This window comes from Dasypus novemcinctus, chromosome 1 (assembly GCF_030445035.2).
Source record: "Dasypus novemcinctus isolate mDasNov1 chromosome 1, mDasNov1.1.hap2, whole genome shotgun sequence".
Taxonomy (NCBI): Eukaryota; Metazoa; Chordata; class Mammalia; order Cingulata; family Dasypodidae; genus Dasypus; species Dasypus novemcinctus.
In genome coordinates, this window is record NC_080673.1 from 141,989,814 (window position 1) to 142,001,594 (window position 11,781).

Genomic DNA, 11,781 nt, shown 5'->3' on the forward strand with positions numbered 1-11,781 from the left:
TAACAAGCATATGCAATTAATTTACTCACATAGATTGCAATTTTGCAGCTATCTCCTAGCAAAAATGAGAACTCAGTTAATCAATGAAAATGAAATGAATCATAAGTCCCCCTGTCCCCTACATGCAATTTTAATTTTTGTCTGATATGGGCTTGTGATTATTGTATCAATGTTAAGATGAAGAAGCTCCTTCATTTAGTCAGATTTCATTCGTTAAATTATTCTATCCATCTTTGCTGTTATGAAATTGAAATACCCTGGATAAAATCTTCAGTTTTCAAGAAGACAGGCTCATTATCCTTAAAGAATGGCCACAATATTAAAAACCAAAGTACAGTCTGTTTATAACTCCCTTGTTTTCAGTAAAATTAAGAAAATAATACTTACAAATAGTGAGAGCACTATAACCCCCTATTAAAAAATAGCTGGTGAAAATTATAGTAATATTTTCCTTTCAAATAAATTTTTTATGGGAATAATAATCTCTCTGGTTTACTAAATAAAATTACCTAGCAATTTCCTTTTGATGATTATAGCTAATATTTGTAAGAGCATACTTATTTGTGTTGATTGTCTTCTAAACTCTTGCATACTCTTTTATTTTAGGGATAGACTGATCAAAAGTCTTCTACTTAAATCTGTAGAGGATATTGTGCCTGATAGTAAACATAATTTCCCTTCAACTTTCTATAAAACATATTATATGACATATCCAAATGATATTTTAAGTCCATGGAGCATCAATGTGATTCAGAAAAGGGAAAAACAGGAAAATGCCAGATACCTCCACAGTATTAAAGGAAATGCAATTAATTTAGTAGACTGTATCAAAAGCCTCATTGAGACAATAATGGACAAAGTTTTGTGGTTAAGAGATAACACTTAAAAGTAGCATTAACTTGTTATATTTATAATTCATAAACTGTATAACATTAAGTTAAGTCTACCAATAGGCAAGTCAATTAAAAACACTTCTGTAATATAATATTTTCTGTTTCAAAGTATGGCAGTGAGCATCAGCTGAGAGACAGGGTGTGGGAAGATCTCGGGGAGTGAAAAGGGCAAATGCTGAGTCCTTGGTAAAGGAAATTGCTACATATGTTCAATGCCCAGAGAGGAGGAAAATAGAACTGAAAGAGAATGAGAAGGAAAAATGGTTGAAAATGAAGTCAGAAAATCATATATGTGGCAGGGAGAAAATTAAATGTAGCTTTGTAGGTCACTGTAAGGACTTTGACTTCTTCTCTGAATAAGATGGGAAGCCACTGCAGGGTTTTATGAATATTGTTGATAGGAGACAACATTTTTTTTTAAAAGATCTCTCTGATTGCTATATGGAAACTGCATATGAGAAGTAGGGAGCCCACTTAAGAGAATGTTGAAATAATCCAGATGGCTTTGGCTTGAACCAGAGTGGGAAAGTTTAGATTGTGTGTAGGTATGTGTGTGTGTATGTGCGTATCTGAGTAACTGCCATTTCTATCAACTGAAATGGCAGACTGAAAGAGAACAATATTACGGAAAGGATATCTTTTGTTTTGGATATGTAAAGTTTGAGTTGACATCCAATAACATCCAAATGGAGGAGTCATATTTACAATTTGACATGCAAGCATGGTTATCAGGGGAGATTCTAGGTAGAAGAAATAATGGGTACAATACTCAGTATTTACAGCTGCGAGACTTCAAGAATTCACAGAGAGTTGAGTGTAAGTAAAAGAAAAGAAGTCTTCATCTTAAGCACTGGACATCTCCATTGTTTAAAGGGTTAGATCCTAAGAGTTGAAAAAGAATCTTTAGAGTAGAAATAACTCACAGGACCAAGCACCAAGAGAGAATGGTGTTTCATACATCAAGAAGGAGGAAGTGATGACTCAGTCAGACGTTTCTGATAGTACCAGTAAGATGAACACTAAAACTTTTTCTTGGATTTGGTGACATAGAAGCCATTGGGGAACTTGACAAGAAGTTCTATAAACAGGTATAGATGAAAGTCTGATTTGACTGAATCCAGGGTATAATGGAAGGTGAAGAAATGGAAATAGTGAGTGTTACGGTATTTATTCCGGAGTTTTGCTGTCAAGGGGAACAGAAAATGAGATCATTGCTGAAGAGGAATGTGGGTTCAAAGAATGATTTTGGGGAAGGCCATGTGGCTCAAGCAATTGATCTCCCACCTGTGACATGGGAGGTCCCAGATTTGGTTCCCGGTGCCTCCTGGAGAAGACAAGCAAGACAGTGAGCTTTCATGATGGGCTGGTGTGGTGAGGTGATGCAACAAGATGACAAAACAAGAGATACAAGGGAGAAACACAATGAGAGAAACAACAAAGCAGGGAGAGGAGGTCACTCAAGTGACTGAGTGCCACTCTTCCACAAGGGAGGTCCCAGGTTCAGTTCCCAGTATGTCCTAAAAAAGAGTTTCTATTAATGCAATATTATGTTAAAATAGGAGTTTTGATGGTAGGCATTCTAAAATTTGAGCTGTGTTTAAAAAAAAACATTAGTTAAAATTATGACTAATTATAAGCTAATTTATTTAAAGGCTCTTGATAGGTGTATCTATTTGTGCTAATGTTCTAGAATGTACATGTAGTTGTTATGAACTGTATTATGCAGATAGCATTCAAGTGGCAACAAATAAAATGTCTCACTTCAGAGGAAATAAAGAAAGCATTGTACCTTAATTAGATTGCTAAATATATTGTTTTCTTACTGGACAATTTTCTCTGATTCCATTATTTTTCTTGGTGTGCATCCTGATCCCACATGATCAGGTCTATTATTTATGATCCAGCAACTTCACTAGATACTCATGTTTCCAGTGGGATATCTGTAGTATTTACCATATCCCAATTTTTCAGTATCTGAGAACACAGAAGTTTAATTCTAAGAAAAGCATGTAGGCAGAGCAAATTTCAGTTGGAGATGGAACTTTATTTTTCAAAGATTTATTTTAATTATCCCCCCACCCCCCAATCCTCCCCATTGTCTCTTCTCTGGGTCCATTCGCTGTGTGTTCTTCTATGTTTGCTTGTATTCTCGTTAGGAAGCTCTGGGAACTGATCCTGGGGTCTTTCCGAGTGGGAGAGAGGTGATTATTCTCTTGTGCCACCTCAGCTCCCTGTTTTGCTACATCTTATTTTCTCTCCTCTGTGTCTCTTGTTGTGTCATCTTGCTGTGCCAACTCTCTGCGTTTGCCGGCACTCCTGCGTGGGGCAGCTTTCCCACCCTGGGTGGCATTCCCATGCAGGGCGGCACTCCTGAGCGGGGTGGCATTCCCGCATGGACTGGCATTCCATGAGGGCCAGCTTGCCCTCACCAGGAGGCCCTGGGCATCAAACCCTGACCTCCTGGGAGCCCAGCTGGTCAAGCCACATCCATTTTCTGAGAGGTGGAACGTTTTAGTGACCTATAAATCAAACAGAATTATAATAAGCTAAATCTTGAATACATTCTAATTAGTTTATGTTCCAATTAAAATAGTTAGATTGTTGGTTTTTAGTGAAATATATTTTTATTGAAGTCATTTCACACATTTTTATTGAAGATTTTCTTTATGCATTTTGAGTGTTGAAAAAATAAGGTAGATGACATTTCATAGATTTTGTGAGTAGCTAATCTCTTTGGGAATCCACACTGCTGTACCTCCCAGGATTTATAGCATACATTACACATTATGGTATTAAAGACATTATAAATTAATAGTGAGCACATTGTAATAACGAATAGTGGATTTAGTAATTAATAGATGATTTCTGAATTCAGATTTTATGAGCATATGAACGTTTTTAACCGTAAGACCATCACGTCCCTCCTTCAGGATTTTTGAACTTGAAGACCAGGTAATCTTTAAATAAAATATATGAAGGGTTTACTTTTTCTTTAGGGTTATCTACACATTTATAATATTATGCTTGTTACACTACCTATGAATAATCACCTTGAGTCATTGTGTATTCATTTCTTGTCATATTAGACATCAACTCCCAAATTTCCAATTTTGATAGTAGTATCACTATCTTTAAATTTTTCTTTTTTTAAATTCTGTTTCTAATGAGGAAAAATCAAATCAGTTATCCAGCATATAGCCTTGCATTCAGCACCTTGGTTGTATTATCTGTATGTTTGTCTCATATTTTGCCTCTTAAGAGTAACCTAAAGCTCTTTTTGTCTTATGATCAATCATTTAGTGAAAATGTCAATTTCATTCCCAAGTTAAGTGGAATCCCATTTCAGATTCCCATGTTAAGGGGAAGAAAACAGTATCTTCAAAGCTTGAAAGGGGATTCAAATGTCTGTCTAGCCTGCAAGAAATGAGAAATTTTCATAACTATTATTTACTACACAAATTATAAACATAAACAGCAAGTTATAATACAGAATAGGGTAGGAAGCAAGAAGTCAAACCATGTGTAGTTTTATGCAAGCATTTTTAATTAAGCTTGTTTAAAGTCCAACTAATGTATTCTAATTAAAGAGCACATTAAGTCAATAGTCAGATGAACTATTACTTACAAAACTTACAGTAATTAAAATTAGCAATATTCAGTATTTAGGAGTATCAAGGGTATCAGTTATATGCACTGGTCAGGATTATATAAATTATGAAAAAAAACTGGAAAACAATTTGACAATAGCAAACTATCTAAAATGTATATATCTTTTGATTCAGCATTTCATTTTTAGAAGTAGAGCTAGGCTCAAATATTTACATATACATATGACCTCTTGATATTCCCTGTCACCCTCCAAGTATTCTCCTTGGGCTATAGATTACATGTATGAAAAATCTAAACAATTAGTGATTATTTAGCAACATTGCATAATAATAACTAATGTGTGAGATAAATCAATATAAAATCAACACAGTGGATAAAAATAGCATAAATAGTATATATAAACATTTTTTAAAAATTTTATTGTTCAAATATTGTAAAAAATATTGTATTATTTCAAAACTGATAAAGTACATCAAATAATTTTCCCTTAGTTAAATTGAATATGCATACTAAAATTACAAGGTTAACCATTAAACAATATAAGTGTAAAATTCCCATTTTGTGAAATAGAAAATAGAACAAGAATAACAGATATGAATAAAAACAATCCACATAATGCAATACAAAAATGTGTTAAAATAGAACTGGCAAAAGAAAGTACAAAATAAGAGAAATTAATCATGTAAGATGTTTATAAATTTGTATGTGATAAATATAAATGGATTAAATTCTCCATTCAAAGAATATTATTGTCAGCGATTACTTAAAAATCAGATTTCTTATTCAGTGCAGGATAGTGCTATTCATGGCAGGTTAATCCTCCCACTAAGAGTAACTAGAAATACTATTTAAAATATAAAAATTCAGTGTTTAAGGCATCAAATGCTTGTGAAAGCAATGAGTTGGTCCAGTGGGCATACATCTCCCAAGAGAGAAGTAACTCCCAGAGTTCAATTGATAATTTTAGTCTCTTTATCTCTGCAGTTTTTTTATTATTCTTAGCTTGGCTGAGAATCAGGAAAGTTGTGCTCAGTCCAGGCATGGAACTGCTGCTAGTGGGAGACAACCATTACAACTTTGGTGATCCCATCAAACCGGTGTGACTTTTTGGATACTTGAAGGTATTAAAATTCACATCTTGCTTCTTATCTAGACATTTTCCAAATTCTGAGGTGGGCATAAGGCTATCTATATATCATAATAAAGGTCTCTTGGAGCAGATGTATTTCAAGTAGTTGGGTACCCACTTCCCACATGGGAGGTCCTGGGCTTGGTTCCCAGTGTTCCGAAAGAAGACAAGCAGACAATGAACAGAAAATGAGCAGACACAAGGAGAGACAATGAGCAGACAAAGAGCAGACATAGAGAGGAGACAAGGGGCAGAGAGATGAGGGAGCCATCTCGTGAGGGGGGAAAGAAAGGTTTCCTCTCTACAAGAAACTTTCTAATATTTTATACAAAATATCCTACATTGAATCATAAATACAAGACATGTAAATATACAACCATATTACAGAATTCCCCACACCCAAGAAAAGGATATATGAAGAGATCCACAACTAATAAAAATATTGAATTTCTAAGGAGAGAAGTAGTTTATAATACACGTGATAAATACGTTCAAAGAAACAATTTATTATCAAGAAAACAGGTTAAAAGAGAAGAATTTCATGAGAGAATCAGCAACTATAAAAAATCAAACACATGTCCTAGAATTGAAATATACTGTATCTGAAAATAAGAACTCAATGGATACTTTTGACAGCAGCTTCATTTTTACAACTTTGGAAAAAAAGCTATTATCCAGTCTAATTCAACATATATGTACTTATGATACAGATATTTCACTTCTAGATCTTCAACATAGAGAAATCCTTTCATACCAAGGGTCATGCATATGAACTTGTGTTGCAGCTGTTTTTGTAATAGGAAACCAAACCAAACCATAAAACATATAATACAAACCTCTAATTCTGCTTACATAGAATAAATAAAATGTATTACATACAAACTATGGAATGCTATATCTCAATGATATGTATGATATGATCAACTGCTGGTATCACTTCTATTTTCATGCATGAATACATTTAAATCCCAAAAACAGCATGTTGGGGAGAATATGCAAATCACAGAATAATAAAGCTAGTATGAATGTCAAAAAGTGGCAAAAAAATGAAAACAAAAACAAAAACAAAAACCCAACACAAAAAATATATTATTTTGGGTTAAATAATTCAAATTTAAGGAAATGTGTCCACTGAGGGTGTGGGAAATACTTTTGTAGAGGCACAAAGAGGACTTTAAAAGTTATTACCTTATTCTCTGCAGTGACAAATGAGTTTTTGTTTTATTAATACTCTATGAATTTCAGTTATGCAACACACAGTATTTTGTACTTACAATATATTTAAGAAGTAAAAAGAATCCAAGAATCACATGCACAATCACATGTTTAAATATATGCATTTCTTTTTATAGACAAGCACATGCACACTAAAATTGCAGGCTGTTAGGTTTAAATCTTTAATATAAGCCTTCCATAATGTGGGAAAATCTTCTCCATTCTACCTATGAGTATTTTCAATTTTCTTCTAATCTCCCACTGTGCAAAGTTGTTGGTTTGAAATACTTTTTATCAGTCAATACTCGTCCTCAGCAGACCTGGAGTCGAGTCCAGATGTGCCTTGTTTATGAATTTGTGAAATTTCTTAACTGCCCTTTTTTGCAGTATATAGTTCTATTTAATAAAGATTAAACCCTATTACACATGATTCTATTGAGTAAAGAAAATGATATATTGGAAAGTGTATGAAATGGCATTTCAAAAGATACCGTAATTTTTCTGTGATAATTGTTTTCCACTATCTGTATACTTAGCAACCTGCATGCAAACCTATATGCTTTCTGAAATACATTTGGAAATTTTATTAAAATGATTTGAAGCAAGAGCATATTTATTTTCCTCCTTTTTGTATTCAAAGCAGGCTTTATCTCATAGCACCTGACTTAGGCGTTTGCTAAACTAATGATGACAACGTCAGAATAGCACAGTATACCGGGAGCTTTTCCATACAAGGGAGATTTCAAAGTACATCAAGATCCACAAGATTATGACTAATGACAATGACAGAATGTTGTAAAAATGTTAATTTATCGGCTCTATTTGTCATAGGATCTTCACTTAAAATATGGAAGTATTAAAGAGAAAACCATAAAATATGTACTTCCTGTCTTCAACATTATATTCAGTGTAACAGAATATACAACAGAGTAGTGGTTAAGTAATATTTTAAAAATGAACTTATGTTTTTCCTATTCAGATTTGCACATGGAGAGCAAGATCCTGTGGCTTTGGAGGGTCTCTCTTGAAGTGTCTTCAGATACAAAATTCATCTATTCATTGAAAACAGTATATAAATGGGTATCAGTTGTTCTAGTAATATAAAGGGGGAGTCTTCAAGATTAGCTAGACTCATAAATTTGAAATGAAAAGTAGCATAGAACCAATGTTTGATTTTGAACAGCATGCATGTGTGATGAATATGGTGTTTCACTGATTTAAACCACAACATTTTATGTAACAATAGTAGTATTGGCTGAGTGCCTAAGGGAAGCAGTTTTAAAGAGAAAATTCTGAATCTGTCTTTGGAAACCATCACCAGTTCCAGTTTTTACACTAAACACATAAAAACTACTTTTTAATCCTAGGAGGGAATAGTTTTTTTTCCTCCATGTGTTCCTTTTTGCAGCAAGTAAATATTTTCCATACTATGGTAATTTAGGTTTCTGTCAACACGACATTCAACATCTATTCTTTATCAGAGGAACTGGATTAAAAATCCACTTAACTTTGCACATCCAATAAGCATCAGCTTGGAGGACACACAATAATGAATGGCTGAGGTTTATTTTTATGGGAGAAAATGAAAATTTAGAACTTTGAAGAAAAACTGCTATATAATTCTGAAATGGATTAGGGAAATTGAGGGATGTAAGAATTAGTGCATTAAATAAAATACGCACAATTTAGTAGAGATACCTGTTTTAATAATTACTAAAACTTTTTTTTTTTAGGATTGGGAAATATCAACACTTATTTAAAATGATGCTGAATGCATTAACTATTGTCAGTGTTTGCCTTTATATTCAAAACAGGCATAGTCTAATATATCAGTGATTTCTCACTTATTTTCATTGAGAATTCAAGAAACCTGTTTAAATTGACAGTCATGAGATATCAGTTCTATGTTCTTTTGTAAATCTTGCATAATATGGTCTGCCTGAAGAAACAAGAGAAACACCTAGGATTCTCCTTTGAGAAGGGGCAGAGGTATAAAAGGAATAGTTTCTGGTCTAGAAAGGGTTTCTGGAGGTAGGTAGGTATGCATTTTGGTATGTACATATAACTGTTTCTTTTGTCTATTTTGACTCTGACAGTTGTAAAACAGCTATATTTTAGACTGATTTCAACACAATGGTCCACAGAATGTTTAAAACACTTTCTGTGCTTCATAATACATTCATTCAGGATACATTCACTAAATATTCTCAAATGCCCACTATATACCAGGAAATTGTTCTTGGAAAATACAACAGTGAACAAAACAAATTAATTCCTACTTTTGTGGACCTTATATTCAAATGGTATTGGGGAGGAGGAAAAAAATATAGATTCAATGTGTGAAATGGTGATATTTTCTAAGAAGAAATAAAGGAAGATAAGGACATAGATTTGTGGGGAATGTGCCAGTGTAGATGAGGTGATCAGGGACATCCTCTGTGATATGATTCTATTTAAGCAAAGACTTGAAAAATGAAGAAATTCAGTCTGGCAAATATCTGGCGCAAGTGCCCTCTAGGAAGGGTCAGGACAAATGCAAGCATTGGGAAAAGACAATAGGGCATTGGGACTCAGGCAATAAATGGCTGCTTACAGTCTGTGATAGTATCTTTTGGTTAACTTCTTAGGGAGCTATTAGGCAGAGAGGTGATAGGATTTTATTAATATTTTTATTAAAACAGCAATTTGGCCCTTGTAGGAGTTGTTGGCTAGTGGGAAGCATGATTAGAACAAGGGACAATAGTCTGCAGGCTATTACAGTATTCAAAATGAGAGATGATTGTGGTTTCTGTAGGGGCTGTGAAAATGATCTGTCTGGGATTTTTTTTTTGGTGGTAAAGTCAATGACAGGTGCATATGGATTGACTTTTAAAGAAAGGGGATAGGCAAGAGTGACTATACGCATTTTGGCTAGCCACACTGGAAGATGTCTTATTCTTTGACATGTGAATGATTACAGAGGAGAAGGTTTGTTTTGCTTTGTTTTTAGGCATGCTATGTTTGAGATGTCTCTTAGGTGAGCGATCCAAGTGAGACATGAAAATTTGGTTGGAGAGAGGAATGTGTTATTCAGGGCACTGGACAGAACTAATCAAATATAAATTTGGAATTTTTTCCATGGATAAGTTATATTTAAAGTTTTCTCATGAATGTATTCTTTTCATGCCTTTGTTCAAATGCCTCCGACACCTGAGGTCTCCAATGTTCAAACTTATTTGAAATTGCAACACTTTCTTAGCACTGATTCATTTTTCTCTTTAATATTTATTACCTTCTGGTCTACTATTAAATGTGCTTTTTCACCCAATAGGATGTGCCCAGTAGAGGAAAGGATGTTTGTTTATTTTGTTCATTGATGTATTTCTAACACTCAGCATAGTGCCTGGCACATAATAGGTGCTAAAAAATATTTGGTGAATGAAATAAAAGCCATGAAATGTGTTAGATTATTTAGACAGTGGTCGTAGATGGAAAAACCAAGAGATTTTGGACTGATCCAAGAGAAGAGCTGGACATTTAGGAGTAAGGAGGAGAAAGAGGTAAGTGACCTAGTCTAGAGATTATCTTATAAAAATGTTTTGAAGAGTGTGACTGAGTGGGTTAAATGCTGCAGAATATCCAAACACTGAAGAATGGGGATTGAAAACTTAATTTGTAAGAATGGACATCACTGATGATCTTGTTAAAAACAAATGGATACAAAATGAGGAATATTCAAATAATTCGCAAGGGAGAAGAATTTGAAAAAATGGAAAAGGTTTACCAGAAAAGATTTTCAAGAATTTCTATAAAAAGAGGAACATAGAAATAAGGAGTAGATAGCTGGAGGAAGATAAAGGCAAGGGGAGGTTTGTTTGTTTTTTAATATTTGATATGAATGATATTTGTAATCTCATGTTACTGATAGAGTAAAAAATTAAATAGAAAATGATGCGGGCAGGGAGATAACTGCAGGAACATTGTTCTTAACTAGGTGCAAAGAAATAAAATTCAGTTTACAACTGGAGGTTTTGACCTTTGTTGTACTTACTTACACAGTATGAGAGTAAAGAAGTAATACTGTATGGGCAGAGATACACGTTTATTGGTAAATGTGGAACTTGTCTTAAGGTGGTTTATATATTTTTATGAATCGAAGATATTGAAATATTGAAATGTGCATAAAAGACAATAATTAAAATGGAGGAGTGAGGTAGAGGTATTGGAAAATTAAGGAAAAAGAGAAAGTCTCAGACACTCAGATATGGTCGGCTAAAAACAGATGTTCAGGGAGTTGATGGTGAAGTGTAAGGGTCTGCCTTTTCCAAACAAAGTCTCCCCTTATACATATTGGATAGGAGAGAAATTATTGTATAATACCTAAAATTTTTATGTTAAATTTTCATATTAATCATTTTTCTATCCATAGTTTGATACATGAAAATATTTTTCATCTGTTCATACATACATATATATATACATTTCTTTTTCATTGGTATTTACATTCAAAAATTCAGTTTAATTTACGGTGACTTTTATCAACTTAAGGATTTTTCAGAGTAACAGTAATAACAATCTTCTTGTAAGCAAGGACATTGTTTTGTCTACAAAGTTGAGTATATGTAAATTAATAATTACAGAAATAGCTATTTTACAGAGGAATACATAATATTTTATTAGGTCAATCAGGAGTTTTATAATAAGCACTGATATTTATCACTTGTCTAATGGACCCAACTAAATTAGAATCAACTTTTAAGGTGTATATAAAGTCATTCTGCAGATTTATGATTAATGATGTGTAGAGACAAAAGAAAAGTGGTTTGAGCAATAACTCAAAAAAGGATAAAATATGGATTGCTTTTATAGCATTCTCTCATACTTCCTGGTACAAGATAGTTGGATTTTACAGTGATTTTGTGGTAATTATTCATTTGATTATTTATTGATTGATTT